This window comes from Nycticebus coucang, chromosome 9 (assembly GCF_027406575.1).
Source record: "Nycticebus coucang isolate mNycCou1 chromosome 9, mNycCou1.pri, whole genome shotgun sequence".
Lineage (NCBI taxonomy): Eukaryota > Metazoa > Chordata > Mammalia > Primates > Lorisidae > Nycticebus > Nycticebus coucang.
In genome coordinates, this window is record NC_069788.1 from 23,005,663 (window position 1) to 23,026,493 (window position 20,831).

The following is a 20,831-nucleotide window of genomic DNA, read 5'->3' on the forward strand; positions in this document are numbered from 1 at the left end:
TGGCAGTGGTTATCTCTGCATGAGGAATTAAAGATGATTTTATACTTCCTTCTTTATGCCTTTCTATCACCTCTAAATTTTCTTCAGTGAAAATTTTTAGATTTTATAAGATAAGAATAAAGATTAAAAATGGAAACAAAAAACCATTTTTATTTCTGAGACAGGGTATCACTGTATTGCCCAGTCTGGCCTCACACTCTGCTTAAACTATCCTCCTCGTCAGCCTTCCAAATTACAGAGAGTACAAACACATGTCACAGTGCCTGGCTTCAAAAACTGTTTTTATTTTACTTATTTGTTTATTTTAATTCATTAGGTTTTTTTTTGTTTGTTTGTTTTGGTTTTGTTGGGTTTTTTTGTTCATTTGTTTTATTTTTTTGAGACAGAGTCTAATTCTGTTGACACACATCAGTGCTGTGACATCACAGCTCACAGCAACCTCAAAGTCCTGGGCTCAAGTGATCCTCTTGCCTCAGCCTCTCACGTGGCTGGGACTACAGGAGCCTCCCACACTGCCCGGCTAGTTTTCTATTTTTTTTAGTAGAGATGGGATCTCACTCTTGCTCAGGCTGGTCTCAAACTCCTTAGCTCAAGCGATCCACCTGCCTCAGCCTCCCAGAGTGCTGGGATTACAGGCACATGCCACCACACCTGGCCCCCAAACTGTTTTTCAATGCTCGCTGCCTTACTTCAGATCACTCAGTGCCCCTGGGGAGTATGGAGGAGGCTGCCCAGATTTCTTGGTGTATCAGACAAGGGACCTTAGAATAGTTGGGCTCTGCCTTCCTCCTCAGCTTCATCTCTTCTCCTCTTCCCTTCCAGGCATCACAAGCCACGTACAGGCCTCCAGCCTGTCCTCAATATGGAAAGGCCTTGCCCTGGTTAAGAACTGCTCCTTTAGCATTCAGCTCACCCACGCCCCCTCCCACCCCCACGCAGCCTTCCCTGCCCTTTTCAACCTCGTGCTACCATCGTCCCATACTTTGACCACTTGCATTTATCATACATTGTTCAGTTTCATACATGTGTTTGTGAGTCTCTTGAGGACAGGAGCTCTGTGTTATTTTCCATTTTGGAGCCCCTGGTGGCACACAGTAGAACCTCAACTATATACGAAATGAAACTAATTTCATTCACTATTTTCATTATTTCCCCTATCCTGCCAACGCTGCTTTCCCTAACATCCCTATATGCGAAGAGAAACTTGAGGCAATCTAGGCTTACAGTTCTCCAAAAAGAAGGTGACGGTGTCCTACCTGGGATAGATGGATCCACTGCCATGGATTCCTGGAAATTCTCCTGAGGACACTGCAGTTACTGACTCCCGAAAGGTTTCTCTGTTTGAAGTGCTGAGAGTCCTCTAGCAGTTGTTAAAGTTAGTTGCCAATAACCTAAAAGCCATCTGAGGAAAGGGTGTAAAGCAGGGATCTCCTTTTCCTCCCAGACCTAGAGAATGCAGTTTCTGTGAAAGGGGGTCAGGAGAAAGGGGGGTGAAGGGGAGGAGGAGAAAAGAGCAGCAAAATATGCTGTAAGATTTTCCAGCTCTATGGTGTGGTTTCCTTCATGTAAAACCTTCACTAGCTCAAGTCCTTCTTAAGACAAGAGTTGGAAACACAATTTTAAACCACTGGGAAGCCCAATTCTAGTGCCATGCCTTCAATGGGTTGGATTTAGCGTTTTACCGACCACAATTTTACCCTCTTGGGTAAGAGAACAAACACTATAAGCAGTCACAATCTACTGACTGCATTTAATGGGTGCCTCAGATTGTACACCTAGTGCCTACCACAATGCCATAAAATAAACACAAAACGTAATCTTTAAATGAATACATAGTCTTTTTTATTCTAATTTACTTCATGTGTAATTATCACATGGAAAAAGACTATTCCACAGAGGTCCAGGGTAATGTTGAAGGAAAAGGTGTCCCAGTCTGCGGCACTGTTCCTAACAACCAGGGTCTCTGTCCCCTCCCCACCTGCTGGACACCCTGTCCCTCCTCCTTCACGGAGCTGTTCCTGGCTGAAGCCAGTCCCCCATCCTTAACGCCTCTGTTCCCTACTGTACTCTTCACGCCCTGGAAAACACTAAGGAGAAAAAGATAAAATAAAATCATAGACACATTTGCTCCGTGTCTGACATCATTTTCATAGTCCAAAGTAGATATAAAATTTAAACAATGCAGAAACTGAGCTGCGGGGGATCCGACCAGCAGACCTAATTTTGTATTATACTGTGTCTCTCCAAATGTCACAGATATTTGCATGTTTTTGTCACAAGACATTTTGGGACATAGTGCCTGTCAAAACATGAAAGTTGCAAAGCAGATTATAAAGCATTTATTTATAAAATAACTTTCAATACAAGAGCATGTTATTCAAAACAGTACAATGGACGAAGGCAATGGAATGGCTTTCTAATAGCAACAGACTGGTGCTAGGAGGACACACAGGAGGATTGAGGGAGGTGGTTTTGGATAACAGGTTCTTCCCAGTGCCCTGGAGCATGAGGCTAACCTCAGCTATAAGCTTCATAAGCAGAATCTTCAATCACCTTATATTCATAGACGTTCTGATACCATGTGATATAAAAAGGACATGTTAGTCCTCTCAATATATGAAATCTTCTTGTCTTGAGGCTCAAATCATAGAATATTTTCTGCCTTTTTGGTTTTAACATTAATATTCTTATACTGTGTAAGAATAGTCCAAAGTAAATATAAAATAGTCCAAAGTAAATATAAAATAAACAGAAAGTAAGTCATAAGCAATTTTGTAACCTCCAAGTTACAAAATTCCATACAGTAAAGTAATTTCAGCACCATCTAAGGGTATCCTGGCTACATTCCTGACTTAAAGGAAGCTTAATAGTAGGCTGGTGCAAAAAATAGTCATGGGTTTGGACCATGAATTTTCAATCATTATAACTAGGCTCAAACACATCTTTATTTATAGAAATAGGCACCATTACAATAAACAATGTTGCAAATAAGTTTGTGTATTCCTATAGTGTAAAAATTTGTGCTTCAGGATCCACAGATTTTCTGCATCCCGCTGGTTATGAAGTGTTTTCCCCACAAAAAGTTGTACCGACACTTAAAGAAGTGGTAGTTGGTTGGCAAGAGATCAGGTGAATATGGCAGGTGAGGCAAAACTTTGTAGCCCAATTCATTCAACTTTTGAAGCATTGGTTGTGTGGTCACTGTTGTGGAGGAAAATTGGGCCCTTTCTGCTGACCACAGTTTTCAGTGCATCTCCCAGATTTGCTCAGATGTCATGGTTTCACAGGGATTCACAAAGCTGTAGGGGATCAGACCAGCAGCAGACCACCAGTGACCATGACCTCTCTCTGATGCCAGTTTGACTTTGGGAAGAGCTTTGGAGGGTCTTCCCAGTCCAACCACTGAGTTGGTCATCGCAGGTTGTGATAGAAAAGCCACTTTTCGTCACACGACGCAATCTGATCACGAAATGGTCCGTTGTTACAGCATAGAATAAGAGAAAACGATACTTGAAAATGACAATTGCTCTGATTTTCCCTCAGCTCATGAGGCACCCACTTACTGAGCTTTTTCGCCTTTCCAGTTTGCTTCAAATGCCAGATGACTGTAGAATGGTCGATGTCAAGTTCTTCAGCAACTTCAATGACTGCTCTCGGTTGGTCACTGTCCACTTCAGATGGCCAGTCACTACACTACTCATTGTCAAGACTCCGTCTTCTTTAGGAAACCTTTCGTACCACACTGCCCTGTACACTCAATAGCAGTTCTTGGGCCAAACGCATTGCTGTTGTTGCGAGTTGTGTCTGCTGCTTAGGGAACTATTTTGAACTTGAATAAGATCACTGGAATTTTCTCCTTGTCTAACGTCATGTTCATAGTCCAAAGTAAATATAAAATAAACAAAAAGTAATAAGTCAATAGCAAAAAAAAAGCAAGAAATGCATGTTAAAATCGTGTACAACATGAGTACATTATTCAGACTGCATTCCAGTATCGGACACAAATTTAAACAATGCAGAAACTGAATTACTTTTGCACCAACCTGATAGTTTCTTGAAATCAAGGAGAAATGTATCCAGGCAGATGCCTGTCCTCTCCCCCTCCTGCTGCTGAGACTGAAGTGACAACTTAGGAAATTCAAAGAACCTTCCACCCACCCCAACATTTTGATAATGTTCCTAGGGCTCTTCTAAATCCATCTCACTTAAATTGCAAAGCCAGAAACAACAGCCGTTATTCTTTTAAAGCCCAAACAACACTGAATAGACTAAAAGGATGATGTTTCTGCTTCCATTTGCTCAACTCCCATAGCTCAAGGGCCTCTGTTTCACAAGAGCCCTACAATAATGGTTTCATTCTGAGCAAATCTCAGATCTTTTCTGCACCACAGTTAAATGTGACCTATCCTTTTGCAAGGATATCTAGACTTCATTTTTATTTCCATTTCTAGCTTTTATTAATTTATAACCTTTTCTTGCTTATTTTTAATCACCTCTGGTGCCCTAGGCTGTAATGGATTTAAACAGCATAGTCCAATCTAATTAAAGAGAGATGCTGACAACAAATGCTTTAAATAATTAATGAAACCGTCTTTACTGGTACCAAGTCAATTCACAAAATTTAATGTTCATAAAAATAAATAAGAAGTTGGTGTTAGCATTTGAATTCTTAAATTAAGGGAAAGAGCTATTGAGGGCTTAAATAAGATAGTTACTTCATAGTATTATGGATCAACATGATAGCAGAAAGCCTGGAAGGTATTTGGTTCTCTATCAGGGTGTAAGAATCTCTCCTACAATTTCCAAGTTTCAACCTTCCTGCAAGAAAAGACAAGTTTAGTCTGAAATGAAGAAAAGGGAATAGACTCTGAAGGAACTTAAGAAATTTCACCCCAAAATACAACTCCTTGGTATAAAGAGCATTTTGAATGAAAGACCCTTAGAGATTAATAGGCCTGAAAGGGGCTTTCCTTCCATCTTCATAAAATCATTCCATCAAATGAATGTTCAATTTCCCTTTCCCTCCATGTTAACTCAATATATTGCTGGAAAAAAAGATCAACAATGCAACTAGACCTGGCCCAACCCATTTTAAATGTAAAACTTGTCTCTCAGGTTAATTTAATCTCCAAAGAGGATCATTTACAAGTCAATCTGTTTCCCAACCCCCCCCCCATCCATTTATTCTCCCAAGTATCTAGCCATCCTCCCTAGCAATCATTTATTGCCACTCAACAGAATTATCTATAGTGTCATCTCCTCTCCCCCTCTAAAACAAGGGTAAATAACCTTCTTGACCCCACTGGAATATTGAGAGATCACTCTGTAATTCTCCCCAAGCACATGGTAAATAAATTTGTAATCTCTTTCATTTATTAATCTGTCTAATTGTGAGTTGATCTTTCAGCAAACCTTCAGGGGGCAAAAGGAAAGTTTTCCTTTCTCCCCCACATACTCAAAGTGAAGTAGAAGATCAGGGCAGGTAAATAGATAATTCATTAGCAACAAACATCACTCTTTTCCACGGCAATTCATGAAGAATATATCTGGAGTGGATAATCCACATGGTTGAATAAAATCTGCACTAAATGTTTAACCTCAAACTTGGTCTTCACACAAATTATCACTTTGATCAGTCCCATTAGCAACTGTGGCTGCAAAAATTGTCAAGCTGATTATTTGATTATGTAAAATTAAAAACTTTGATATTTTTAGAGATGACATTATTGATTCTGTAGGCCTTCTGGGTTTGCTTCCTAGAGCACCAAAAATCTAAATACAGAGGAACAATCTTAAGAAGCATATGGCCAAATTTTCATGTTGAGAGGCTCAAACACATGAAACTGCCCACATAAAACTGCTGTTCTCTGCCATAAAGGCTTGTTTGCTTGGTTTATTTATATTGACTCATCCTGTAGCTACTTGATATTTAAAGTAAAATGGAAATTATGCTGTATTCTACTTAATACCATGCAAATTTCAGATTTTCTCTTTGTTTCTGGGTTGTCATTTGTTTGGGCTCTTTGTAATCATAGTCCTGAGCCTAGAAATTAGTTAGGTTTCTGGCTATTCATTTTTTACTCCTCTTTTTCTTATAGTTTAAAAATGAAATTATCTGACTTCATTCTATTTTCATAATAGTGGGCGAGAAGCCCGTTTCCTGTTAATGATGAGCTGACCATATTCTGACAATACATTGAAGAATAGTTGAATGACATAGAGGCAGGGGAAAGTCAATTCAGAAAAAAGTGTACTTGGATTTGGAAAATGAGTCAGTATCTAGGAACTGACTGCATTTAATACAAGATTTGCTCCAAATGAGCAAACTGAAAATGCTTCAAGAGCCATGTATAATAAGTATATCTAGAGTTGTCCGGGAATTCTGTATAATAAATGTTGTTCAGTTGCAAAGACATCAATTTCTGGAGTGTAAATATGCTCTGGAATAAATTGATAGATTTTTTTAAAATATATAATTCAAAATCACTAAATGCATTCAGAATTATTCCTAGAATTGTGAAAGTCTGCATGCAAAAGTGTGTTCTCATAAGTGATTAAGTGTCTCCCTAAACCAAAATGTATGCAAAAAAAGAAAAAACCTTTTGGGAGGAGCAAAATTATAAGGATATATATGCCAACATGCCAAGCTGGCAATAAAGGCACCAGAGAGACTTTATGCTAAAAGATCTAACTTGAAAAAGATACTTAAGAAATCCAGATTTCCTGGCCCTATATGCCGAGGGTGGCAGGTTCAAACCCAGCCCTGGCCAAACTGCAACAACAACAACAAAAAAAATAGCCGGGCGTTGTGGCGGGCACCTGTAGTCCCAGCTACTCGGGAGGCTGAGGCAGGAGAATCGCCTAAGCCCAGGAGTTGGAGGTTGCTGTGAGCCGTGTGACGCCACGGCACTCTACCGGAGGGCAATAAAGTGAAACTCTGTCTCTACAAAAAAAAAAAAAAAAAAAGAAATCCAGATTTCTCCTTCTGCTCTTCAACCTAATTATTAATGTTATATTTTCTCTTTCACTAACCCTCTGCCCAAAAAATAAAAGGTAGGGTGGTGCCTGTGGATCAGTGAGTAAGGCGCCAGCCCCATATACCGAGGGTGGCGGGTTCAAACCCAGCCCCGGCTGAACTGCAACCAAAAAATAGCCGGGCATTGTGGCGGGCGCCTGTAATCCCAGCTGCTTGGGAGGCTGAGGCAGGAGAATCGCAGAAGCCCAAGAGCTAGAGGTTGCTGTGAGTCCTGTGTACGTCATGGCACTCTACTGAAGGCGGTAAGGTGAGACTCTGTCTCTACAAAAAAAAAAAAAAAAAAAAAATTAAAAAAAAAATAAAATAAAAGGTAAAAGAAACAGAATGAAAAGGTTAACACATAGAACCTGATGGCCGTGAGAATGCTTCAGCCTGGCATCATTTTGTCTAGATGGCTCAGTGAAAAAGCCAACTCAAGTCTCCACCAGAGATTAAGTTGCTCCCCCGGGTCACTCAGGTCAAAAGCAGACTGAGGAGTTTTAAGACTCTAGTTGTGATTAACAATGATATTTGTGAGCATTTTATAACACCATACAACTTGCAAATTGCTTTTATGTACATTAATCATGAGATCTTCATTTTTGCAATCTTATCAAGAAGTTGGGACATGTGTTGCTATTTCTTTCTTCCTTTCTTTTTGAGACAGAGTCTCACTATGTCACCCTTGGTAGAGAGCCATGGTGTTACAGCTCACAGGAACCTCAAACTCTTGAGTGTAAGTGATTCTCTTGCCTCAGCCTCCCAAGTAGCTGGGACTACAGGCACCTGCAACAATGCCCAGCTATATTTTTTTGTTGTAGTTGTCATTGTTGTTTGGCAGGCCCCAGGCTGGGTTTGAACCTGCCAGCCTGGGTGTATGTGACTGGCTCCCTAGCCGCTGAGCAATAGGCACCAAGCCATGTGTTACAACCTATTCCCATCTTACAGAGTAGATCAGAGTCCAAATCTCTGGATGGCCCAGATTTCTCTCCTCCACCCATTACTCAGTTCAATCTATAAACTGCACATCCTAAAAAGGATTTTGACTTTAACAAATCTAGATTACCACATTGGTATTAGAGGGATTGCATCTATTTACCAGTTTATTCAATGAAAGAATGACAGAGCTGGCTCTGCCATTATATTCTGTGAAATAATAAGTTGAATATTTGAGATGGTGCCAAGCAATGAAAAGGGGGGGAAATCAATGTGACAAGTAAAGCCAAAATACATGCACATTACTCCCCTGAGGACAACCAGCTACTAGGCCAGAAAACAAGCACAAAAACAAAACCCATGGCTTGGTGTCATCATAACCTGCACTAAAGAGGGCTCCAGGCACCACACTATCCAATGCTGTGGGAAACACGGTTGCTATGGAATACTTCCATAGCAACTGTCACTAAGGACATCATCAGGATGCTGAAAATGTAGAAGAGGAAAAAAGAACCATTAACTGGGGACAAACACTATTGTTTCCCTGGTAGAGTGAAGCCCACTGCACACTCTCAGAAAACATAAATACTTAACCCCCTGAACAGGATATCACCAGCTGTTTCAGCTAGCCAAACCCACTATTCTGATCTTTATCCTTTCAAGAAAAGAAATCAGTCAAAGAACTGAAAACACAAGGAACTCACAAACATACATACCAGCTGGGCAGCAGTACACTGTAGTGTACTGAGTTGGTCATGAGTCAGGAAAGGAGGGTGTGACCTTGGTTCCAATCATTTATTAGCTATCATGCCTATTATGAGGCAGGTAGGTATTGTCACAAAAGTGACCCAGAAATAGATTCTGTCCTCAGAATGTTCAGTGTTGGGGGGAGATAAAAGACAAATTAGTATAAAATAAGCTTTGTGCGATAGATGTCAAAAGAGAAATAATATCGTTGCTATTTAATTTTAGAATCTTATTGCAGGATGCTGTGAGTTGAATTGTGTTTCCCAAGAAGATATGTTGAGATATTAAGCCCTAATAATTCAGAATGTGACTTAATTTGGAAATAGGCTCTTTACAGATATAATCGATTAAGATGATACCATAGAGCGGGCCCTAATCCACTTATAAGACATGAGAACACCACGTGAGGACACAGACACAGGAGAAGATCTCCACGCAACAAGAGGTGGAGACTAGAGTGATATAGCCGCACACCAAGGACCACCCAGGATTCCCAAGAGCCACCGGAAACAAGGAAGACACAAGTGAGGATTCTCTCCACAGCTGTCAGAGATGTCGGCTTTACCAATATCTTGATTTCAAACTGCTAAGCCTCCAGAATTATGAACTTTTATTGTTTTAAAGCCACTCAGTTTTTGGTACTTTGCAATTGCAACGCTAAGAGACTAATACAGAAGCAAAGATTAATTCATGCTGAAGAGATTAGAGCCAGGTAAACAGTGATACATAAATTGAACTTGGACAAATTTACAGCATCTGAATGGTAGGAAATAGAGTTTCCCATTTGTACATGTGTGATAATAACATATCCTTTACTGATAATACCCTTTACTGAGAATCCACCATCTACCTGGCATTACACTAGGAATCATTTCTCTATAACTGGACTGGACTCTGGCTCCTATACAGAGACCATCTAGACCTCACCTCCTTGATTAACTGTGCCCTTTTTGTTGCACAATTGTTTATAAATATAAATTTTTTAGTTTAGTAAAATGGGTTTGGGGAGAGTTGTGGGGGGGAGAGGATGAAGCAGGTGGCAAAGCATCTGAGCCCTTCCTGACCCTGGCCACGATCTCCTTCCAGAAAAGAGGGTGGAAGTAAGTTACTGAACCTCTGTGAGTTGTTTTGTTTTCATGGGAAACTAAGTGAAGAATCAGTCAAGGAGACCATGAGAAGCCTTAGGTACAAGCCCAGCAGACCCGGAGCTGAGATGGCTCGGAGCCGGGGGAAGCCGTTCTCTTTGCTCCACAGAGCTGGGCCACATGGAGGCCTCCCAAGGACCAGACTCTTTGGGAACATTAAGAGTCAACACTTAATTGACTGGGCTGTGTTCTCATGGCAGACAATGACCCTGGAAAAATTTCAGCCTTGGCAAAGCCTTAGCAAATGGCCTTGTAAGCAGAAGCTGGACATATGGGAGCTGTGGCAGAGGAAAAATAACAGCACAGAAGACCATGGCAATGGCAAAAGGCAGATTGGTTTGCAAGGGGACTTCCTTAGAAAGTTCTAGAAATAACTGGAAATATTTTGAAGGGAGCTAATTTCTTTCAGTCAAGTAGGAAGGGGATCCATGCCATTAAAATTAAAATATAAAAGACGGTGTTTTGGGACACCTCATGACAGCTCATTTGTAACAACGAGCTGATGAGCTCTGGAACACATGGGTTAGGCACAGCTTTATCAATATAATTCAGCGAAGACCATCATTATCCCCACTGTCCACTGTCCCAGCAAGAAAACTAAGGCTCAGGAGGTCAAATAACTCTCCCAACCAGTAATTCTATCAGTAAGGCTAAACCAAAAATAAAACCATGTGAGTCTAGCACTGAGGTCGGTACTCTTTCTACTATCCCACACTGTTGATCTGGGCGGTGGGGGTAGGAGGGCGGTAAGGGAGGGTGATACTTGCAAGGAGTTTGGAAAAGAAGGTAGCAGGTCAGGGTACCAGCCAGGGTCCTGGCAGGAAGCAGAATTCAAGCCAAAACAAAGGCTTTGTTTAAAAAGTATCTTTGTTAAAAAAGACCTCCTGATGGAGCTGTGGGCAGGATTGGGGGGATTTGTCAGGGATATTGAGACACCTAGAGACCAGCAGTGGAAGAAAGCCACTCTTGGGGAGACCTAGCGAGACCTAGAGCGCTGAGGAGACCCCCCAGTAGGGTCTGTAGAGATGGGAGGACACGCCCCTCCAGAGAGGGGGCACTAAAGCAGGGAGTGAGTGGGAAAAGTAGCCCAACCTTTCTTTCACCACCCAGTCTCCTACAGGTGCCAACCATTGGCTCTGCCTCACTGGAAACCATCAGTCAAGGGAGCCTGGGTGAAGCAGTAGGCAGAAATCAGACACCCATGGAGATGGAAGAGGAGGAAGACGTTTCCATGGAGAGTGGGGAAGTTGACGCCTTGTGCTAGTTCGAGTCTGTTTTGCTCTCAGATTTATTCCCTGGCCTGTTCTGTAACACGGAGAATTCCTTTCCCCAGGTTCCTTTGTCCTCTGATTTTGGGCCAGTTCAGGTCACAGGAGGCCCTGAAGTGAGAGCAGGAAGGAGGAAGCGAGGGTCTTTCTCCTGTCTCTCTCTGCCTCAGGCCTGGTCTCCAGCAGTGGCTGTCTCTTCCACGGACCCAGCTCTTGCCCGTGGCCTGTTGTGGTTCTGGTTTCCGCTTAGTGATCTGGCTCCTTTTGTTCCCTAGATTGTAGGCAGGGCAGCAGCTTTCTGCTGTTGATAATCTCTGGGACTCCTCCATATCCCACTTCAGGCCTTTCACATCTGGCATCTCCCTGTATCAAATCTCGTCTGTTTAAAATATCAAGAATATTTGCCGAACCGTGACTGACACAGGAAACTCACATCAGAGAGCCTCAATCTCCCCAAGAAAGCTTGAGAGAAATGAAGTAAACATGGCCTGAACATCCTAAGGACAGAATAAACTTCAGTCGAATCTTTCTGCAAACCTGTTCCTTCCTCTTGCTGGGACCTCCAGGAAGACGTTTCCATGGAGAGTGGGGAAGTTGAGGCCTTGTGCTAGTTCTAGTCTGTTTTGCTCTCAGATTTATTCCCTGGCCTGTTCTGTAACATGGAGAATTCCTTTCCCCAGGTTCCTTTGTCCTCTGATTTGGGGCCAGTTCAGGTCATTTGTTTTTGGCCTGGCCTGGCCTGGCCTTCACACCCCTAGAGATCATAGACAATCCTATCAGCAATATTTCATTAGAACACTTGATTCTCCTGCTGACTTGTCCTTCTGCTGTGGCTGTTTTACAAATCCCTATCCCAGAGTAGAGCAAATTATATATGTTCTCTGTTCCTGTGCTCCCCCCCCCCAAAAAATCTCATTCTGTTCCCCAGGCTAGAGTGCAGTGGCATGATCACAGCTCACTGCAGACTCAAATTCCTGGGATCAACCAATCCTTTTGCCTTGGCCTGGGTGGGCTGGGTTTATAGGCATTACTACTATGCCCAGACCATTCCTGATTTTTCACTGGACAAAGGAATACTATTTAGTTGATCAAAATTTTTTCTACTGGGATGTTTGCCAGCCCTGTTAATCATATGCCTGGTGCTCATTTCCAATAATCAAGCACCCATGCCTTTCCCCAGAATCTCCTGAATCCACTCAGGTTCTTATCAACTTAAAATTGATGCAAAGAAAATTCATTAGTAACCAGAGACCCAACGAATAAATGTATGGTATCATGCTGTAATTTCACATTCATGGAACTATAACAAGGGAATAAGTTCATAAGAATGAAATAAATTACAATATATAAAACTTGACATAAAAATCAGTAAGTTATTAAAGCAATCATTCATTGCTGATTCATTAAATCATTTGCTGCGATTTTCACTTAAGAATACCAAACTCTCTTTTGTTTGTGGAACATAAGCACAAGAGGAACTCTACCTAACAAAATCAAATATTTTGACCTGGCTGTTTGTATCCTCACATTAACCTGAAATAAAATTTACTTTACAATTAAAAAAAAAGAATATGAGACCACCTAAATAAAGAGAATCAGTCAAACACATAACCTGCTTTATTGTAGGAGCTATACCCCAGGAAGATCTAATAGCTGTTAAGGAAAAGTATCTCTCTCTTGATGTAGTCTAGCAAAGAAATGAAGAAACCCCCATGTTGTAAATCCTCATTCAGTACTGTATCGAGGCCATAAGCATGAGTGGCTTCTAACATCCCCCCAAACAGAGACAATCAGACATTGTGTGCCTCTTGAGGTAAGCACGCTGAACCACTTATTGATTTGAGAGTTCTTGCCAAACAATCAAACTTGAATCAGACCAAGTCTCTAAATCTAACTGCTATTTAATAGGAAATTTTTAAAAAAGGAAGTAATCAACAAAATCTAAACTGTGGGAAACTCTCATAGATAAAATGACCCCATTTTTGTCAACAAATAAATTGCAAGGAAAAAAGAAATGGAGGAAGAACTTATAGATCAAAAGATTCTTAAGACACTTGTTGACATTTGGATTTGAATAGACCAAATACTATAAAAATTAGGCATTCTGAGAAATTTGGATACTAACTGGCTATTTGATGACATGAAAGGATTATTAATTTTTATTAAAAAAATAGAATATCAGCTTGCCACCCGTAGCTCAGTCAGTAGGGTGCCAACCACATACACCCAGGCTGGTGGGTTCAAACCTAACCTGGGCCAGCTAAACACCAATGACAACTGCAACAAAAAAATAGCTTAGCATTGTGGCAGGTGCCTGTAGTCTCAGCTTTTTGGGAGGCTAAGGTAAGAGAATCACTTAAGCCCAAGAGTTTGAGGTTGCTGCAAGCTGTGATGCCACAGCACTCTACCGAGAGTGACACAGTGAGACTCTGTCTCAAAAAAAAAAAAAAAAAAATAGAGTATCAAATTCTCACCATGCATTTAGAATTTAATTCAATGTACAAAATTTCAGGGTGGCGCCTGTGGCTCAAGGAGTAGGGCGCCGGTCCCATATGCCGGAGGTGGCGGGTTCAAACCCAGCCCCGGCCAAAAACAAAAACAAACAAACAAAAAAATCAATGTACAAAGTTTCCAGTTGCCCACAACTCTATAGGATCACGTGTCTTTAAAAACTGAGTTCCATGGGCGGCGCCTGTGGCTCAGCGGGTAGGGCGCCGGTCCCATATGCCGGAGGTGGCGGGTTCAAACCCAGCCCCGGCCAAATTAAAAAAAAAAAAAAACAACTGAGTTCCATCTCAAAAATATTTCAAGGTCCAATATCAATGGATTAAATACATATCAGCACAATCCAGAGATTCAGTGTTTTTTTTTTTTTTTTTTTTTTTTTTTTTATTGTTGGGGATTCATTGAGGGTACAATAAGCCAGTTACACTGATTGCAATTGTTAGGTAAAGTCCCTCTTGCAATCATGTCTTGCCCCCATAAAGTGTGACACACACTAAGGCCCCACCCCCCTCCCTCCATCCCTCTTTCTGCACCCCCCCATAACCTTCATTGTCATTAATTGTCCTCATATCAAGATTGAGTACATAGGATTCATGCTTCTCCATTCTTGTGATGCTTTACTAAGAATAATGTCTTCCACTTCCATCCAGGTTAATACGAAGGATGTAAAGTCTCCATTTTTTTTAATGGCTGAATAGTATTCCATGGTATACATATACCACAGCTTGTTAATCCATTCCTGGGTTGGTGGGCATTTAGGCTGTTTCCACATTTTGGCGATTGTAAATTGAGCTGCAATAAACAGTCTAGTACAAGTGTCCTTATGATAAAAGGATTTTTTTCCTTCTGGGTAGATGCCCAGTAATGGGATTGCAGGATCGAATGGGAGGTCTAGGTTGAGTGCTTTGAGGTTTCTCCATACTTCCTTCCAGAAAGGTTGTACTAGTTTGCAGTCCCACCAGCAGTGTAAAAGTGTTCCCTTCTCTCCACATCCACGCCAGCATCTGCAGTTTTGAGATTTTGTGATGTGGGCCATTCTCTCTGGGGTTAGATGGTATCTCAGGGATGTTTTGATTTGCATTTCTCTAATATATAGAGATGATGAACATTTTTTCATGTGTTTGTTAGCCATTCGTCTGTCGTCTTTAGAGAAAGTTCTATTCATGTCTCTTGCCCATTGATATAAGGGATTGTTGGCTTTTTTCATGTGGATTAATTTGAGTTCTCTATAGATCCTGGTTATCAAGCTTTTGTCTGATTGAAAATATGCAAATATCCTTTCCCATTGTGTGGGTTGTCTCTTTGCTTTGGTTATCGTCACCTTAGCTGTACAGAAGCTTTTCAGTTTAATGAAGTCCCATTTGTTTATTTTTGTTGTTGTTGCAATTGCCATGGCAGTCTTCTTCATGAAGTCTTCCCCCAGGCCAATATCTTCCAGTGTTTTTCCTATGCTTTCTTTGAGGATTTTTATTGTTTCGTGCCTTAAATTTAAGTCCTTTATCCATCTTGAATCAATTTTTGTGAGTGGGGAAAGGTGTGGGTCCAGTTTCAGTCTTTTACACGCAGACATCCAGTTCTCCCAACACCATTTATTGAATAGGGAGTCTTTCCCCCAAGGTAAGTTCTTGTTTGGTTTATCGAAGATTAGGTGGTTGTAAGATGTTAGTTTCATTTCTTGGTGTTCAATTCGATTCCAAGTGTCTATGTCTCTGTTTTTGTGCCAGTACCATGCTGTCTTGAGCACTATGGCTTTGTAGTACAGACTAAAATCTGGTATGCTGATGCCCCCAGCTTTATTTTTGTTACTAAGAACTGCCTTAGCTATACGGGGTTTTTTCCGGTTCCATACAAAACGCAGAATCATTTTTTCCAAATCTTGAAAGTACGATGTAGGTACTTTGATAGGAATGGCATTGAATAGGTGGATTGCTTTGGGAAGTATAGACATTTTAACAATGTTGATTCTTCCAAGCCATGAGCATGGTATGTTCTTCCATTTGTTAATATCCTCTGCTATTTCCTTTCTGAGGAGTTCATAGTTTTCTTTATAGAGGTCCTTCACCTCCTTCGTTAGGTATATTCCTAGGTATTTCATTTTCTTTGAAACTATGGTGAAGGGAGTTGTGTCCTTAATTAGCTTCTCCTCTTGACTGTTATTGGTGTATACAAAGGCTACTGACTTGTGGACATTGATTTTATATCCTGAAACATTACTGTATTTTTTGATGACTTCTAGGAGTCTTGTGGTTGAGTCTTTGGGGTTCTCTAAGTATAAGATCATGTCGTCAGCAAAGAGGGAGAGTTTGACCTCCTCTGCTCCCATTTGGATTCCCTTTATTTCCTTGTCTTGCCTAATTGTATTGGCTAGAACTTCCAGCACTATGTTGAATAGTAAAGGTGACAGAGGACAACCTTGTCTGGTTCCAGTTCTAAGAGGAAAAGCTTTCAGTTTTACTCCATTCAGTAAAATATTGGCTGTGGGTTTGTCATAGATAGCTTCAATCAGTTTTAGAAATGTGCCACCTATGCCTATACTCTTCAGTGTTCTAATTAGAAAAGGATGCTGGATTTTATCAAATGCTTTTTCTGCATCTATTGAGAGGATCATGTGATCTTTATTTTTGCCTCTGTTAATATGGTGGATAACGTTTATGGACTTGCGTATGTTGAACCAGCCTTGCATCCCTGGGATGAAGCCTGCTTGATCATGATGAATGACTTTTTTGATGATAAGCTGTAATCTATTGGCTAGGATTTTGTTGAGAATTTTTCCATCTATATTCATGAGTGAGATTGGTCTGAAATTCTCCTTTTTGTTTGGTTCTTTTCCTGGTTTTGGTATCAGGGTGATGTTTGCTTCATAGAATGTGTTGGGGAAGATTCCTTCTTCCTCAATTTTTTGGAATAATTTCTGCAGTACAGGAATAAGCTCTTCCTTGAAGGTTTGATAGAATTCTGGAGTGAAGCCATCTGGACCAGGGCATTTTTTAGTTGGAAGCTTTTTTATTGTTTCTTTGATCTCAGTGCTTGAAATTGGTCTGTTCAGGAGGTCTATTTCTTCCTGGCCAAGTCTAGGGAGAGGGTGTGATTCCAAATATTGATCCATTTCCTTCACATTGTCAAATTTCTGGGCATACAGTTTCTGGTAGTATTCAGAGATGATCTCTTGTATCTCTGTGGGATCAGTTGTTATTTCCCCTTTATCGTTTCTGATTGAGGTTACTAGAGATTTTACTTTTCTATTTCTAGTTAGTCTGGCCAATGGTTTATCTATTTTATTTATTTTTTCAAAAAACCAACTCCTTGTTTCATTAATTTTCTGAATGATTCTTTTGTTTTCAATTTCATTGATCTCTGATTTGATTTTGGATATTTCTTTTCTTCTACTGAGTTTAGGCTTAGATTGTTCTTCTTTTTCCAATTCCATAAGGTCTCTTGTGAGATTGTTGATGTGCTCTCTGTCTGTTTTTCGAATGTAGGCATCTAAAGCGATGAATTTTCCTCTCAAAACTGCTTTTGCAGTATCCCACAGGTTTTGGTAGCTTGTGTCTTCATTGTTGTTATGCTTAAGGAAGTTAGTGATTTCCTGTTTGATTTCTTCCTGCACCCATCTGTTATTCAACAGAAGATTGTTTAATTTCCATGCCTTTGGATAGGGTCGAGCATTTTTGTTAGAGTTGAGTTCCACCTTTAGTGCCTTATGGTCTGAAAAGATACAAGGTAAAATTTCAATTCTTTTGATTCTGTTGATATTTGTTTTGTGTCCCAGGATATGATCAATTTTGGAGAATGTTCCATGGGGTGATGAGAAGAATGTATATTCTTTATCTTTGGGGTGGAGTGTTCTATATGCGTCTATCAAGCATAATTGTTCTAGGGTCTCATTTAAATCTCTTATATCTTTGTTTAATTTCTGTTTAGAGGATCTGTCCAGCTCTGTAAGAGGTGTGTTAAAGTCCCCTGTTATGATGGTATTATCAGATATCATATTGCTCAGACTGAGTAAGGTCTGTTTCAAGAATCTGGGAGCATTTAAATTTGGTGCATAGATATTTAGAATTGAAATGTCTTCTTGTTGTAGTTTTCCCTTGACCAATATAAAGTGACCATCTTTGTCTTTTTTGACTTTAGTTGCTTTAAATCCACATGTATCTGAAAATAAGATTGCAACTCCTCTTTTCTTCTGAATTCCATTTGCCTGAAAAATTGTCTTCCAACCCTTGACTCGGAGCTTTAATTTGTCTTTTGAAGCCAGGTGTGTTTCTTGCAGACAGCAAATGGATGGCTTGTGTTTTTTAATCCAGTCAGCCAATCTATGTCTCTTCAGTGGGGAATTCAAGCCATTAACATTTATGGAGATAATTGATAAGTGTGGTAGTATTCTATTCGTCTTATTTGGTGAGAGTCCATTGCTTAGTTTTATCTTTTGCATCAGTGTGGAGGTTAGGTTCTGTCCTTTGATTTCTGAGTTCTTACTTTGCTGCTGATCCATTGTGGTGGTCAGTGTGCAGAACAGGTTGAAGTATTCCCTGTAGAGCTGGTCTTGTTGTGGTGAATTTCCTCAATGTTTGTATATCCGTAAATGATTTGATTTCTCCATCAATTTTGAAGCTTAGCTTAGCAGGGTACAGAATTCTGGGCTGAAAATTGTTCTGTTTAAGTAGATTAAAGGTAGATGACCATTGTCTTCTTGCTTGGAAAGTTTCATTAGAGAAGTCTGAGGTCACTCTGATGGATTTGCCCCTGTAGGTCAACTGGCGCTTACTCCTGGCAGCTTGCAGAATCTTTTCTTTTGTCTTGACTTTGGACAGGTTCATCACAATGTGTCTTGGAGAAGCTCGGTTAGAGTTGAGGCGACCTGGGGTCCGATATCCCTCTGAAAGCAGTGTGTCAGAATCTTTGGTGATGTTTGGGAAATTTTCTTTTATAATATTCTCTAGTATGGCTTCCATTCCTCTGGGGCATTCTTCTTCCCCTTCTGGAATTCCTATAACTCGTATGTTGGAACGTTTCATAAAGTCCCATAATTCTGACAGTGAACGTTCTGCTTTCTCTCTCTTCTTTTCTGCCTCTTTTACTATCTGAGTTATCTCAAAAACTTTGTCTTCTACCTCTGAAATTCTTTCTTCTGCATGGTCTAACCTGTTGCTGATACTTTCCATTGCATCTTTAAGTTCCCTGATTGACTGTTTCAGTTCCTTCAGCTCTGCTATATCCTTTTTATATTCTTCATATCGTTCATCTCTGATTTGATTCTGTTTTTGGATTTCCTTTTGGTTATTTTCCACTTTATTAGCAGTTTCCTTCATTGTTTCCATCATTTCTTTCATTGTTTTCAACATGTGTATTCTAAATTCCCTTTCTGTCATTCCTAACATTTCTGTATAGGTGGAATCCTCTGCAGTAGCTACCTCATGGTCCCTTGGCGGGGTTGTTCTGGACTGGTTCTTCATGTTGCCTGGAGTTTTCTGCTGATTCTTCCTCATGAGTGATTTCTTTTATCTGTTTCCTTGCCCTAATTTTCCTTTCACTTCCTCTTGCTCTTTAAGTTCTCGTGCCTGTGGACTAAGGGTTACAGGACCAGAAAGGTGAGAAGGTTGAAGAGCAAAAAAGGGATGAAAGAAAGGAGGACCGAGTGATAAGAAAAAAAAGAAAGATAGAGAAAGGAGAGGGGGTAGGGATAAGGAATATTGACAAAAAGAAGAGAGGCACAGAAAGAGGGAGACAGGGCAATATAGGTGTACAGTAGGGTACTTTGACACAACCTTAAAAAACCCCACCTTCTGGGGGTTGGGTGCCCAGTTGGGTGGTTCCCTTGAGGTCAGCAGCTCTTTGCTAACCTGGTCAGACACAGTACCCCACCTCCACCAAGTAGAGAGGAAAGACAAAAATGCTATAACTCAAACCAAAACAAGCAAACAGAAAACTTTATGGCGATAAAATTGGGTGAAAAACCAAGTGATAGCGGTAGAAACACTAGCAAAAATGAAGTTGTAGTTATTAAAAAAGGCAGCAATGGGAAATTATAATTAAACTAGAAAAATTGAGAAAGAAAAAGGGATCTGTATGGAAAAGATTGAAATTAAGAAACAAAAGAACATCAACAACGTCAAAATAAACAAACAAAAAAACCCAACCAAACAAAAAAAAAAAGGAAAAAAAATACACAACCAAAAACAAAGCAGTTTGTATATGTTGATGAATATTGTCTGGGCAACACGTGGTCTTTTGGGGTATGGGATGTTAGTCACAGTTCCGATACGACTGGAGGCTGCCGATTTCTCAAACCCCAGCAGGTAGATACCCTAAATCTCTCTTCAGCCCACTTAAAAGGCACTTTGAACTTGTAAACTTGCTGAGCAGAAGCTTTCCCAGCTTTCTCGCTGGAATCGCTGCTGAAGTGGCTATCCACTTACTCAGTGTGCCAAAACCGGTCTCACTCTGTCCCTGAGGGTTAGGGCTGCAAGGCGGCTCAGACCCCACCCTTAGGCTACTTGGTTGCTGGGTTACCAGCTCCCACCCGTTTCTAGCTCTGTGACCCTGAGGGCGGAGCTTGCCGGGGCAGATCACTGACAATGGATCCGTGTGACCCACCGCCAAACACTATTAGCTCCGTCTGGCTCAGCGGCTCAGACTGGGGCCCTAGACAACGGCCAAAGTTCTCCGCACTCCCACTCAGGCCTTCCCCAAGGCAGTTCAACTCAGTGCCAAGTCCAAGGCCATCAAAAGAGTTCACAGGTAAGGCCTTTCTGGTTTGCAGTCTCGCTGCTACTGAACTTACAGTTGTGGGCGGGTTTAGACGGGTTGAACACACGCGACCACTTGCCGGTTTTCCACTGTTTTAGTCCTCCTCTTGGGGTCCAGAAGTCTCTCGCTGACTCCCTGTATCCTCATAGGAGTGATGATAGGCAGTTCCCACCAGCCAGAGATGCCTGGAGTCCTATCTCCCCAGACTCACGGTGCCCAGATGCAAGGAAGCTGTTACTCGGCTGCCATCTTGCTCCGCCCCCTCGAGATTCAGTGTTTTTTTCACATATACTTTTTTGCTTGAAGCTGGGATGCAGTTTGGTCAAGTTGTTAAATGCAAAGATGTGTTAGATTTCATTATTGGCTCTGATTCTTCCTATACCATCTCTATGCTCTTTGCCATCGACTTTGGAGTTCCTTCCACGTTGCAGGTTGGATTTGCATGGAGTAATCATGGAGGGCTCTTGG

General features: G+C 41.0%; 1 protein-coding gene across 3 annotated transcripts in view; it reads right to left on the minus strand.

Moving 5' to 3' along the window:
• The window catches only part of PRIM2 (DNA primase subunit 2), a 460,188-nt gene that overhangs the window by 322,748 nt on the left and 116,609 nt on the right, over positions 1-20,831 (minus strand). Inside the window, exon 1 of one of the 3 annotated variants that reach the window (XM_053600945.1) lies at positions 1,257-1,449. The exons of the other annotated variants lie outside the window; for them this stretch is intronic. The gene's annotated coding sequence lies outside the window, so the exon portion shown is untranslated. Of the gene's footprint in view, positions 1-1,256; positions 1,450-20,831 lie in introns of those variants that run through there. 3 annotated transcript variants of the gene reach the window in all.